This window comes from Cervus elaphus, chromosome 23 (assembly GCF_910594005.1).
Source record: "Cervus elaphus chromosome 23, mCerEla1.1, whole genome shotgun sequence".
In the NCBI taxonomy this organism is placed as follows: domain Eukaryota; kingdom Metazoa; phylum Chordata; class Mammalia; order Artiodactyla; family Cervidae; genus Cervus; species Cervus elaphus.
The window spans coordinates 47,232,921-47,247,644 of NC_057837.1; the positions used below are offsets into that span (position 1 = coordinate 47,232,921).

At 43.9% G+C, this 14,724-nt stretch overlaps 1 protein-coding gene across 2 annotated transcripts in view; it reads right to left on the reverse strand.

Annotated features, from left to right (window-relative positions):
- SLC23A2 (solute carrier family 23 member 2) overlaps positions 1-9,953 on the reverse strand; it is a 139,682-nt gene extending 129,729 nt beyond the window's left edge. Inside the window, exons 1-2 of one of the 2 annotated variants that reach the window (XM_043882955.1) lie at positions 9,935-9,953; positions 9,545-9,643 (exon numbers count right to left, since the gene is read on the reverse strand). The gene's annotated coding sequence lies outside the window, so the exon portion shown is untranslated. Of the gene's footprint in view, positions 1-9,544; positions 9,644-9,917 lie in introns of both variants that reach the window. The other variant, XM_043882957.1, reaches the window with a different exon arrangement.
- Positions 9,954-14,724: the final 4,771 nt, after the last annotated feature.

Below are 14,724 nucleotides of genomic sequence, written 5' to 3' on the forward strand. Positions count from 1 at the left end.
ACTGCTGATGCCTCCACTTGGCAGTTCTTCAAAATGTTAAACAAAGAATTACCGTATGATCCAGTAATTCCACTTCCTGATATTTACCAAAGAAAATTAAAAACATGATCACACCAGTGTTCACAGCACCATTCTTAACGGTAGCTAAAATCCAGAAACGACCCACTGACCATCAACTCGTTAGTAGATAAACAAAATGTGGCACTGATTCTTGCAACAACGCAGACATCTTAAAGACACTGTGCTAAGTAAAAAGCCAATCACAAAAGACCACACATTGTACGATTCCATTTATATGAAACACCCAGATAAGGCAAATTCACAGAAACAGTGCAGATTTCTGTTGCCAAGGCCTGCTGGGGAGGGGAAAAAGGGGGATGACTGTTAATAGGTATGTGGTTTCTGAAATTAAGACAGTGGTGATGGTTACACAACTCTAAAAACAACTGAAACATACCTTTCAAAGTGAAGACTTCATGGTGTGTGAATTCTATCTCAATAAAGCTTTTAAGATTATTCTGTCAAGAGCCCCTTCCCTGTCATTCCCAGAGAACCTCATGTGGTTCCTTTACCGTAAGATAGAAAGGTTATTTATTCATACTAACCCAAAGGCCTTACTTCAGAGTCTTATATTTCACAATCAGATCACAAAATCACTTTGGACGTCACAACTAATTTTTTCCATGAAGTAGAAAAAGTAAATATCAGAATATACATCATATAATATTTTTGTGGAACTTGTTCTTGATATACACACACAGACATATATATGTCGGTGAAAAGTGAGCCAGTCAAAACAAAGTCTGATGGACAGCTACTCAAGGAACAAAACAATAAGTACAAGATCTCAGAATTGAAAACAAAATGCAAGAAAGCTGAAACCACTTTGGAGGGTTACCCTAGGCACTGAACTAAACACTGGAAGTGAACTGGACTCTATGTCTGTTTATACTGGTCAAGTAAATAAAAGATTCCCTACACTGTTAACTGCCCAGGACTTCTGAGAGGCTTCAGAGGAGCCTCCTGCTCCCACGAAGTTCAGGATCACTGCTGGAAATACAGGACCCCAACTTAAACTGGGTGTCAAAAAGCATGTACAAATATGAGAACTTCCACAGAAAAGGAAAAATCAATACGGCTAGTATATTCAGTTTATCTTCACAGGTAAGAAAAAAGAAAGAAAGAAAACCAGAACCCACAAAACTGCTCTGAGGGAAGGAACATTTTCAAAGACTGAGGGTCAGAATCCCTGATACAAAAGATATGAACAGCACAGAATACCTGAACCTGAAGCAAAGGTATAAACTGTATAATTCCTTCCAGCTAAAAATCTGAGTTCATCCTTAAAACAGCACAAAAAGTGAATTTGGAGAATTACAAAAACAGGGACAGAGTCTACCAAAAATTTATTTTGTGGTATACAAAATTCCAGGGTCAATCTCAAGATGACAAATTTTTTGTTCATTCAAACACTAAGTATGATATTGTAATTAAGTGAAAAAGACATTGAAAATAGGACACTTTAATATCATCAAAGATTATAAACAATAATGCATACCAATAAATATTGAAAATAAAAAGGACCACTATCACATTTAGACCTGTTCTGTAAGTACTCTGCAGTTTATATTCAGAAAAAGAAGTATTTAAGAAGAAAAAAAAACAAGACCTTTTGCAGCTAGTATGACTGTCTATCCAAGAAACTCAAGAGAATCTACTGAAAAGTAAAACTTAACAGAGTTTGGTCAGGTAGTATGCCAGACACAGTGCTATTTCATTCCCCTTGTGGACACACAAATGACTCCCCTTGCATCTAGGATATGGCCTATGGGAGAAAATATTACTAATTCCAAGCTCGGCCCATAAGAAAATTCTTCCATGCACAAAATCTGACAAAATCTTGCAAAATAAGAGGCCAGATTTTGAAGTCAATTGTGATGTAAGATGGAAGGAGCCTAAATTCCCAACTCACCTGTTAGGGGAGAATCACCTAGAAAAATGTCAGCAAGAAATAACTTTCTATTTTGTTAGTGTACAGACTTTGGCTAGCATTAATTAAGCTGAATAATATAGGTGGTCAGGTATAAGATATAGGGACTGCATATACATACTTTCTTTACACTTGCTTTATAAAATTAGGAAATAGGGTACATGGAAGGGAGGAGGAAGAAAATTATCTCACTCTAAATTGCAAATATTTTAAAATAAAGAGCAATAAATAAGTGATCTGTAGACCATACATTAGTGAGAAGTTTAAAAATGAGAGCTATTAAATCTGCATGAATCAAAAGATTTGTTCATAGACAGAACAATTCAATATTATAGGATGAAGTCTCCCCAAATTAACATATATTTAATGAAACTGCCGATTAAAAGTTATTTTGAAACCCTAATTTTGTTCCTTTTTATGGATGAGTAGTATTCCATTGTATATATTATACATACCACATCTTCTTTATCCATTCATTTCTCAAAGGACATTTAGACTGCTTCCATGTCTTGGCTATTGTGAATAGTGATGCTATGAACATAGGGTGCATGTATATTTTTGAATTATAGTTTTGTCAAGATATATGCCCAGGAGTGGTACTGTTGGATCATATAGTAATTCTATTTTCAGTGTTCTGGGGAACCTCTATACTGTTTTTTGTTGTTTGTTTTTTTTCCTCCATATTGTTTTCCATAGTGGCTGTACCAACTTACATTCCCACCAACAAGTGCAGAAGAGTTCCCTTTCTCCACACCCTCTCCAGCATTTGTTTAAAAACTGCAAGTCTTAATAGCATATTTCTCAAACAGAGTGAAAGCAGAATCAAATATAACTTATCTAGCAGCATCAACTTTACTCAAAGATTAAGAGGAAAAGTGTTTAATGTTAAGCCAAGTACTGATGTTTCTGGAATAGAATATAAAATTCACATTAATTTTAGATAAAAAGACATAAAACTGTCAGAGTTTTCATACTCCCAGCACTTCAAAATATGCAAATATTCCCCTATACCACACTTTTATGGAGTAATTTGTGAAGTAGTGTCTTAATATAGAAAGAGCTCTTGACAATAAAATGTGAACTCAAACTTTTCAGTACTGATCACATAAATATTAATACTACTATGAAGCAGGAGTAAACAAACTTTCTACAAAGAGCCAGATGGCAAATATTTTAGGCTTGCTGGTCATATGGTGTCTTGAATGGTCACAACTATGTTCCAACAAAACTTGTTTTACAAAAACAGATGCTGGTGGTTCCCCAATCAGCAACATCCCCATCATTTGGGAACTGGTCAGAAATTCAGATTACCAGGCCTCACCCCAGAACTTCTGAATGAGGAACTCTTAAGTTTAAGATTTATCATGTCAGACAAAAAAGAGGCTGTACCCCCAACCAGGTGATGTGCCTTTTGGAGACAGCAAAGGATTTAAGCCAGCACTGCAGCGGGGACAATAAGAGTCTCCAAATAGGATACTGAAACATCAACCACAGCAGAAACAGCATTTCAAGTAGACCTTTTCCTCAGAAGCAGGAGGAGAAGACCATCCACAGAGTTATTATACCAAGACCTTTGTAATGAAGTCTTGGTCCAGAATGGAAAAGTTCATGCAAGTTTAACACTGGAGCATGTATGTCGTTACTTGAACAAAGGGTTAGAGGGAAGCCACTTCAAAGGAAGACTATAAAGTGTTGGGGTTGAGGGCTTGTGGGAGATTCCTACAGGAACAAATGAGGGAACAGAAGGAATAAAGGACTCCAAGTTGGGGTGCAGACCAGTCTTGGGTCAAATTCTGACTCAGCTACCATGATTTTGGGCAAGGAGCTAACCACCACCAACTTCAGCATCCTCAGATGTAAAATGAGAATAATACCTACTTCCACAGGGCTGCTGTGATTAAATGCTGTTAGTGAACAAAGGAAGTGCCAGGCTAAGTGCCGGGTGACCACTGACACTAGTTTCTCTGCTCTCTTCTATGCCAACAGGAGCTAAGAAACACAGACCTTCAAGCAAGACTTGGGTATAGCATTCTACCACTAAGGGACCCAAGCTTTACTGGAGCATTAAGAGCAGAATTCAAGACCCAAGAGTTAACTTAGAAAAGTTAACCAAGCTCCACTTTCTTCATTGATAAGATGCAGACCAGAACCACACTGGCTGCCAACTGTTGGAATCAACAGTAATGACCTCAAGTGCTCATACACAGCCAGTGCCCATCAGCACTGTCTGGTCTTTCCTGGGTCCCCTCTATTGCTTAGAGAGGTTCCTGGAGAGAAGAACAATTTTTAAACTTCTTTTGAGTTCAACTTAGAAGACAGGAAGATTCAACTCTGTAAGATTCACATGCACATAAATGAGAAAGGTAGCCACCCAGATAGGCAGGCCTATACCAGGCGCTCACTGAGACATCCCAGGGCAGCCGAGACACCCCAGGGCAACTGACACAAGGAGACTGTAAGGATCAGCTGCTTTCAGAAAAGCCTGTGAAAAGAACCCACGACTAAAGAAGGCTTTCTGGACCGCAGAACAGAAAAAGCCATGGTTTATGGTCCAATGCCACCCTGACCTCCTCATATGAAAAGAAGAAACTGAAAAACTCATCAATGCTACAGAAAAACAATGATGAAGGAAGAACCAGAGTCAAGACCATAGAGCTGACAGAAAGGGGCTGTGAGTTGCACTCTGAAGTTGCTGAAAAGTTCACGGGCAGTGAGACTTCTTGGTTGAAATCTTAAGTATGATCCTGCATAAGATTATGCACTGCCCACTACTGCACCCATTACACTTGAATACTTAGATATTTCTATATATAGTATAATATACTATATATATATATTGCATGATATACAAATCATGTCTATGACACGCCCTAATGGAGGGAAATGGCCATTTTTGATGAATCCAGATTTTTGCTTTTTGTGCTACCTTTAGATTCTAGGCCTGCATAACAACAAAAAAGAAGTAATGCAAGAGACAGTTATGGGGGAAAAAAAAAACAAGTAGATGGAATTTTCCTTTACGGGATAAATTTTCAAGGAAGGCTTTAGAGGCCACCCAGACCTGAAGTCAGGGATTTGCCTGCCTGAGGTCAGAGGAGAGAATTAAGACAAAGGACAGTGAAAAGTTCCCAAGAAGATTTACATTCCCACCCAAGAAGACCTGTTACAAGGGAGAACAAAATCTGACTCCATATTGGATCTGTTTCTTCTACTTTAATCTTTGCTTTAATCCTTGCTTTTGTTCACTAAAAGGTTACTGTCCATACACAATGGTCTGCCTAGGGGAACCCTGTCCCTCCGCTTGATTCTTTGTTCAGAACCCTGTCTACCTGTGGATGGCTACAGGGAAGGAAGAAATTAACAAATCTGCCCTCCCCCACAAGGCTGGCCATTCCAGGAGATATTTGCAAGATTAACAGCCTTTTTACTTTACTTCCTCACCTCCCAGCCCTCTATAAAAGAACCTAGCATCCAGACTCCAATAAGATGGCTATTTTGAGACATAAGCCTGCCATCTTCTCAGTCTGTCAGCTTTCCAAATAAAGTTGTTATTCCTTCCTTCAACACCTGGTTTCTGATTTATCGGCCTGTCCTACTGCAAGCAGGCTTCCCTGGTAGCTCAGAGGTAAAGAATCCACCTACCAATGCAGGAGAATTATGCAGGAGAATAATGCAGGGTTTAACCCCTAGGTCAGGAAGATGCCCTGGAGAAGGAAAAGGCCTCTCCAAAATTCTTGCCTGGGAAATCCCATGGACAGAGGAGCCTAGCAGGCTCGCAAAAGAGTCAGACATGACTTAGCATCTAAAACAACAACCACCAGTGGCAAGCAGAGCAAGCTTGGACTCAGTAACAGAATCCCCCACCAAACACTCACCCCACCCTTTACCACTGCATTTGGTCACACCAGGTTGGCATGGCTATTTAACATGCCATGGAACCTGTGGTTCTTGGGGCTGCCACTTTCCTTCTAGGTGCTTGGGCCGGAACTCTGCTGTTGCCCTCAACTCCCTCTCACTCCCCACATATGGTCCATCAGCAATCTCCTCAGCCCCACCTCACAGTATGACTACTTCTCACCACCACCCCCCTTCACTCAATCACCATCTTCAGCCCTGTACTAGCTAGCTCCCCTGCAGACCTACTCTGCTCACTCAGACTTCGGTCTATTCTCACACATCAACAATCAGCATGTCTCTATCCCCTCTCTGTTCAAAACTCTCCAACGGCTCCCACCACCAACCCCGCTTTCAAAGTAAAATCTACAGGCCTGTGGCCTACCATGACTCAACTCCCATAGTCTTTATGACCTCAAAATCATTCTCTCTTCCTCCTGCCTCAGGGCCTTTGAATCTGCAGTTTCCTCCACTAGGAATGCTCTTACCCCAGACATCCACATGACTCGCTTCCTACCATCTCCACTCAAAGATGACTCAGAGCTTCCTGTTCTACCTTCCCTAAAATTTCAGCTCCCACCCAACACTTACTACCCCCAATCCTACCAGATTCTTCTTCAGAGCACAAAGTCTCATTGTCTGCCTCCACATTAGTGTGCGAACTGTGTGTGTGGAGGAAATCTCCATACAGCATCTGGAGCACCAAGAGCATTACCTGGCACACAGTCTGCAGTCAATACATGCACTAAATGTGGGGAGGACTGTGAAAAGCATAAGCTGCAAGCAGACCTCAAATCTTAGAGAGCCAACCATCTAGAACTGGAACTGGTTACAAAACAACAGGCCAGAAAGAGCAAAGCCAGGGATAAAATGAAGAGAGTGCCATAAGGAGCACAAAAGACCAGTAAACCCCATGGTGGTAGCTCATAGCCTAACCTGAAGCAGGAATTCTCCCCCAGCAAAAGAATGAAAGACAGTCCAGAGTCAGGCCCTCTGAGGAAAGAGTAACTGGAAGAAAAGCAGGGAGTGAAATGAATAAATAAGGTTACTTAGCATTGGGGGAGAAGGCAATGGCACCCACTCCAGTACTCTTGCCTGGAAAATCCCATGGATAGAGGAGCCTGGTAGGCTGCAGTCCATGGGGTCGCTAAGAGTCAGATATGACTGGGCGACTTCACTTTCACTTTTCACTTTTAAGCATTGGAGAAGGACATGGCAACCCACTCCAGTGTTCTTGCCTGGAGAATCCCAGGCACGGGGGAGCCTGGTGGGCTGCCGTCTTTGGGGTCGCACAGAGTCGGACACGACTGAAGTGACTTAGCAGCAGCAGCAGCAGCAGCATTGGGAACAGGCTAGTGTGTTGGGAGTTCTTTAGGCAAGACCTGGAAACAGGTCAGGGAAGGACTGCAAAATGTTTAAATTAAAATAACCTAAGAGTATTAAGTAAAAATAAATCAGCTTTTTAAAAGCTTCCATTTACAAGAACAAGCTCTATATAATTGCAAATTATGACTGCTAACTTCTAATTCCCTTAATCATAATGGGAAAATTCCTTAAGCCATCAGTAATGCCAGAAATGAGTCCCCAAACGGATCCCAGATTTTTCCATGGAGACACTGAAAAGGGTGGCAATAATCAACTCAGAATTTCCAATATCCAAAGACTAGGTTTCAGTCAATAATGTTTGGATTAATATCATCAGTCACCAAATTAGCTGAGGTACACCTAACTCATTTCTGCAATGCTATGAGCCTTTGCTACATAAAAGAGATAGGCGGTGTGGTCTGAAACCTAGCCGATATTCTACACAGGTACTTTCATAAGCATTTTTGAAATATCCTAACAGACATTAAAATTGAACTTAATTAGAACTTTCCTGATGGTCCATTGGCTAAGACTACATGCTCCCAGTGCAGGGGGCAGCGGGGCTAGGGTTCCACCCTGCGGCAGAAAACTATATTCCTGTGCGGCACCTAAGTCCCAGCACAGTCAAATAAAGAAATAATTTTTTAAAATAAAGATTAAAAAAAAACAACTCGACTTAAGTGACTTGCCACAGTCAGAAAATAAAACTGCCACACAACCATTTGGGGAACGGGGGTTGAGGACTAATACAAAAGGTATTAAAATACCAAGTTTCTTAAAAAAAAAAAAAAAAAAAATCACTCCCTACTCCAAGCAAAGAAGTGAAATGCCCTGGAAGTCAAAGAAAGAATCTGATCACCATTTCAGCAAAGGAAAGAATAATCTAGAAAGCAGACAGCTCACGTTCAGGCTGTCAGGTGAAACAAGTAGTCAGCTGGACACACCTACTCACCCCCTTTTAACTAAAACGTGTGTCATGAGGGCTTACTCTGTGCACACTCACTGCTGGGCCTTTAAAAGACAAGTGCCCAGAAAGCTATTAAATTCTGGATGAGTGCAGAGAATTCAGAATTCTGAGCTGAAAAGCTCTTTTTATAAATCTCATCAGACTCACCTTCCAGGCTAAATGGGCAAAGTCATCTGTAAAGATGAAAAGGCAGGTACAGACAACTGGAAGAGCGAGGTCTCAGTCCAACAGCATCCAAATGCAAAAAATATAAAAATTAAAATGTTCCAACCACCACTGACTCTAGCCTCTGGCTTCAAAGAGGAAGAAACTGGGTAAGGAAGGTCACATGGCAATTAATGACAGCTCATCCCAGACTGTCTCAGGACTCCCAGCCATGTCCTCACACTGTCCAGCCTTCTCTGAACACAGACGTCCAAATATTAGCAGGGTTAGCATCTTCCCCCTCCTCTGTTACAGCACTGCAAGACTAAAAGTAGCAGCGACTCTTAATGCCTCAGACCCAGAAATCCCGCAGGGGTGACTTGCTTCCACCTGCAGTTGCCCTCATTTACCCTTTGCACTGACAATCAAGAATTTTAAGTCATGCTTAAAACCCCCAGCCTGCAGGCCGAATTCCTGTCAGCTACCCATCAAAGGGACATCTAAAGTCAAAGGAAGGAGAAAATTCTGCGCCCATCAACTAGTCACACTCGAAAATGTCAATTTCTTTTTTCAGGAAGGTGGCAACAAGGGGACCCCGGCCCCCCAGAGTCTTGTCAGAGAGAAAGGCCCTGGGGACCGGGCAGGAGCTCCTAAAATTACTTGGCGCAGCCACTGTAGGAGAGAAAGAAAGCAAAAATATAAAGGGCAACCCCCCCACCCTCTGCCGTCCCTCTTGATGGCCCTGCATTCCTGGGGGTACAGAGATGCCCGCGCGCACCGCCTGCGGAGGGCCGACCGGAGAGCGATCGCAGGCTGCGCGGGCCGAGGGCCGGGGAGGAGGCGGCAGGCACTGGGTCCCGGGGAGACCCCACTAGCCTCCCCGCCGCGCGGCCTGAGGGCCCGAGCGCCCCGCAGCTCCGGTCGCAAGCAGGGGTGAGCGCTCAGGGGCCCGGCGAGGGCTGGGGGTCGCCAGGCATCCCTGGGTCCCGCGGCCAGGATGACCCGCCGGTGCGGGGACCCGGCAGATGGGCCGGGGTGTGGGGGCGCAGGCCGCGCCGCGGGGCCGCTGACAGCGCGCGGGGGCCGTGCCTGCTTGGCCTCGTGGGCGCCGCAGGCCCCTCGCTGCCGGGCCTGGCAAGTGCGGCCCGCTGGCCAGGTAGGGGGCGCAGCGGCCGGGCTCTCACCTGGCTGCAGCTCGCCGGGCTCCCGTCCTGCCGGCTGCGCCTCCGCTGCGCCTCCGCTCCGCAGTACCAGCCGTTGCCTCTGGCTCCCGCGACTGCCGCCTGCAAAATGGCGCCGCGGAGGGGCGGGCCGGGGGCGGGGAGCCGTGGAGCCGCCCGCCCCCGCGCGGACCTGGACCCACCTCTCTCTCCGCACCCGACCCCCGCCCTCTTGCCTCCCCCGAGGGAGGGCTCCCCGCCGGTCCGCGAAGCTAAGCCCGCCGTCAGGCCCCCCTATATGCCCTCCCCCAGTCGTCCTCGCTGCCCCGCCACTCCTTTTATTTCCCACCGCCCCTCGCGTGGGAAGCGCGCCCCTTCTCGTGCCTTCCAGTCTCACCGCTCTTGCGGACCCACTTGGACTGTAGAGCGCTTGCCTGGAGTCTCGTCCTCCTCGTGTCCCCTTTTTACCCAGCCTGACACCGAGCCCTGTCGTCTCTCACTGAAGGTAACCAAGCAATCTGCGGCGCCTTCGGCTCAGCGGATTGGATGTCTTAAGGCACTTTCACTGTTTCTCCAGTTAGGCTGTGAGGTTTGGTTGTTTTTTGGGTTTTTTTTTTTAACTTACTGGGGAAGAGGTCCTCATTACATTGTGCAGACCGAGGCTTCTCAGACTCCCCTGAGGGTCGTGTTTAGTTGCGGGTTCTGATTCCGTGCGTTGGGATGCAGCCCGAGAGGCTACATTTCTAAAAAAAACAAAAAACAAAAAACCAAAAACCCAGGCGATGCCGCTGGATAAGGGTGGCTTAGCGGAAAGGCTGCAAATAAATCCGTGACCCTCAGTCTTTAGCGCACCGCAGCCTCACCTTGACCATCTCAAGATGGCTGGGTTCCATCCCTACGGCTTCTGAGACCAGAGGTGTGGAGTGAGGCTCCAGATGTTGCGTTTCTGACAAGTTCCCGGTGATGATCATGCTGTTCTCTGGGGTTCACACTTTGCAAGCCACTGCTGAAGACTATCTGAACTCAAGCCCAAACAAATAAAAACCTAATAATTAGTACTCTCATAGCACCTTCCATCTTGAAGTTTGTCTAGTTGTTTTTACAACTCAGTAATAACTGATTGTGTTAGTCACTCAGTCGTGCCCAGCTCTTTGAGACCCCATGGACTGTAGCCCACCAGGCTCCTCTGTGCATGAGGTTTTCCAGGCAAGGATATTGGAGTGGGTTGCTGTTTACTTCTCCAGGGGATCTTTCCAACCCAGGGATCGAACCCGGATTTCCTGCACTGCAGGCAGATTCTTTACCAACTGAGCTACAAGGGAAGCCCAATAACTGATTAGTACCCCCAAACAACTCTAAAGAGCTAAAGAACAGTGGACAGTGTCTGACCTACATAAGGAGGAGAAGATTTTACCATCAAATTTCTGCCTGTTTTACACAGTTTGGGGGCCTCAGTGTTATGGATATCACAGATGTCAATGATGGAGGGTAGTGACCAGCAACTGTGGAAATTTTATAAAATAGATGTGGTCTGAGCCTTTGAGAATCAATATGTCATCCTATTTACTTCTCTAATAACTTGTGTTTTTAAAATACAAGAGTTGGCTTGTAAAATTCAGTACACCCTGGAAGGCCAGGTGTTTTGATCCACACTGAAGATGGAAAAAATAAGAGACAAAAATTCTGTGACCAGTACCTGAAGAAAAGTTCACACTGCCTGTCCGTTTTAACATCTACACCATCCTCTTATACCAGAAAGAGCCTTTTCCAGCCAACCTGTTTTGGGGGGCTGTGGAACGTGGACAGGAGGTACTGATGTTTTGTTCAGCCAGGGATGAGAGAACTCAAATAGAAGAAGGGGAGCTAACTGTTGCATCCTCAGTATCTCCCTGTCCTTCCCTAGACAGTTACAGGGTTTTTCTATCCTGAAAAACTTCCCCTATCCTGGCCTCTCCCACCCTCCTACCTTTCTTCCTTCCCTGGCCTTCTCCTTACTCCTCAGGTACTGTCACTCTTTGCTTTCTCTAATGACAAAGTTACCAGTGACCTTCTAGTTGCCAAATCCAACTGCCTGTTTACGGACCTTTTCTTCCTTGATGCCTCTGTTAACAGTCCATTGATTTCTCCCTCCTTCTCAAAACTCTTTTCTAGCAATAATACCACTGGGTCTTATATATCATTCTACACCCATTCCGTCTCAGTGATTTACTCATGCTCACCTCTAGAAATGTTAATTTTCCTTAATATCTCCTTTCTCTCCGTCTTTTCCCCTGCCCTGTCCTTCTCTGAAAGTCAGCCATCTTCTTATGATTCCCAAATCTCTCTCCAGACCAGACAGACATCTTCCTGAACTTCTAGGCACACATTTCCAATTGTCTTCCAGATAACCTCTCCTGGATACTATCTAGGAATTTTAAATATGACATCTCCACAAAATTTTTATTGATGAAATTCAAAATATAATAATCATTGACATAATATTTTTGTAATGCAGGGCACTAATGATGATAGAATTGGCAGTGGAGGGGGAGATTTTGCTTAATTGCGGTCCAGTTAATTAATTGGAGTCCTGACGGAGGAGCCTGGTAGGCTACAGTCTGTGGGGTCGCAGAGTCGGACACGACTGAGCGACTTCACTTTCATTTTCACCGTTAAATTGATTGCAAATGTTCATCTGTAAAATCACTCTTAGCTGAAGCCAGAACAGTCCATGCATTGTAGTTTGCTGACCCCTGAGAAAGTGCTTGAAGAGGAGGGCAAAAGCTTCTTCCCTACACCATCTTTTGGTGTCAGGGGAATTGACGCTTTCTAAATCAGACCCATTCTGAAACATACCTAGGCATGGCACAGCATGGGAGGGCCCAAGACCTACCTGAAACGATATCTTTTTTTGGTTTTTTTTTTTTTGCATATTCAATGATGTACATTGCACCATTGTGTAAAATGAAAGAAAGAAAGAATAAAAGGGAAAGAAAGACCCAAATGTCCATTAACCGGGGAATGGCTGAATAAACTGTGGTATAGCATTGTATGGAGTATCATGTAGCCCTCTCCCCAATCCCACTCCCTTACTTTCCTTTTTTAATTGAGATATAATTCACATACTATAATATTCACCTTTTTAAAGTATATAATTAAATAGTTTTAATTTGTTCACAAAGCTGTACAACCATCACCACTATTTAATTTTAGAACATTTCCATCACCCCCAAAAAGAAACATCATACCTATTAGCAGTCATTCACCCTTCTTTGCCTCCCGCCAGCATCTGGCAACCACTAATCTACACTCTATTTCTATGTATTTGCCTAATCTGGACACTTAATATAAATGGAATGATATGACATGTTATCTTTTGTGACTGGCATCTTTCACTTAACAGAATATTTTCAGGGTTAAAACATATTGTAGCATGTCAGTATTTCATTCCTTTTTTTATTGTGGTAAAATATACACAACATAAAATTTACCATTTTAGTCATTTTGAAATGTACTTAATTCATTTTTAAATGTACTTAATTTTAAATGCTACTTAATTCAGTAGCATTAAGTGCACTTATGTTGTTTTGTAACCATCACCACTATCCATCTCCAGAACTTTTTTATCATCCCATACTGAAATTCTGTACCCATTAAACAATAACTTCCCATGCCCCCAGGTAACTACTATTCTATTTACTGTCTCTGAATTTTCCTGTTCTAGGTACATCATTTAAGAGGACTCATACAATATTTGTCTTTTTGTATCTGACTTCTTTCACTTAGCCTAAGTGAACACTCATCCCAGTTGTAGCACATATCAGAATTCCATTCTTTTTTAAAAAATACTTATTTATTTATTTGGCTGCACTGGGTTAAAGTTCAGCAAGCAAACTCTTACAGCATGTGGAATCTAGTTCCCTAACTAGGCATCAGACCCAGGCCTTCTGCTTTGGGAGCACAGAATCTTAGCCACTGGACCACCAGGGAAGTTCTCATTCTTTTTTAAGGTCAGAATATATTCCATGTATAGATATACCATAAGATGACATCTTCACCACCAGGCTGACACCAAGAGAGACAGCTATGGGTAGCCGTGTCCTCAAGGTGCAAGCCGGGACTGGGAGTACGGGTGAGAAATCTGCAAAAGAAATCAACATACAAAGATAAGAAGCTGAGGTTTCTTAGGCAGGAGGGCTGGGCTTGGTGGAGATGTCCAGGTGGTGAGTGAGCAGGAAAGAGCTGGCCTGAGGCTTAGAAAGACTAGTGCTTTGTGTTTGATGACTATAGAAAATGACTCAGTCCCTCTCTGAGAGCTGGGACCTCTATTCCCCAAAAAGGGACAAAAATTTAGACATCATTGTATCATTTTCCAGCTATCAGATTGGCAAAGATTAATAACAAGGTTGGTTATGGCAAAGGGAATCTGTGGGAGGAAATCTAAATTGGTCTACCCTTTCTGGAATAGAATTTAGTATTATCTGTATGTTTAAATGCACATATATTTTAAAATATTTGTTTAAATGCATGTGCTCTTAACCCAGAAGACAAGTTCTGGGAATGACACAAACATACGCTGGTGGGCATGAGGATTTATGGACAAGGATGCTCAAGAAGACACGTCCTCTGCCCCTTCAACCTCCTCCATGTCTCCCTTTGCTCAGCAGCCCCGCTTGGCCTCCGGCCGCTCCCATTCCCAACCCCATCAACCTCAAATTCCCTATCTGTTCATACCCACTACTACTTGTTTGCTACTTCCAAAAGACCTTTTCCCCATGAGCCATGCATTCCCTCAGCCCTGCTTCTGTTTATCCACAGTCCCATCTACCCTTGAGAGGCCCCTCCTCCAGTCTCTGACCTAAAGAGCTCTCTGAGACCTCCGTCCCTCAGGTGTTCTCCTTCTCTGCATTTCAGTGTTGACCCTCCTTTCTAAAAACCCACTTCCTCCCCAGGTGGTGCACCCCTCTCCCCTTCTCAGTTCAGCTTCTGGAGAGAGCCACTCCCAGTCCCTGTCTCCGCATTCTGACATCTCTCCTCTCTTCACCCCCTGGCAATCTGGTTCTGTCCCTATTTTCCTCCAAACTGCACAGTCCAGGAGATCTTTTCTATATACATCTTACTAAAACTTTCTGGAGATATTTGGCATAGCTGGTGCTACGTTCCCCCAGGAAAAGTTCTCGTTCCTTGGCTTTGTGGCTGCATTTCTGACTTGTTCTTATACATCC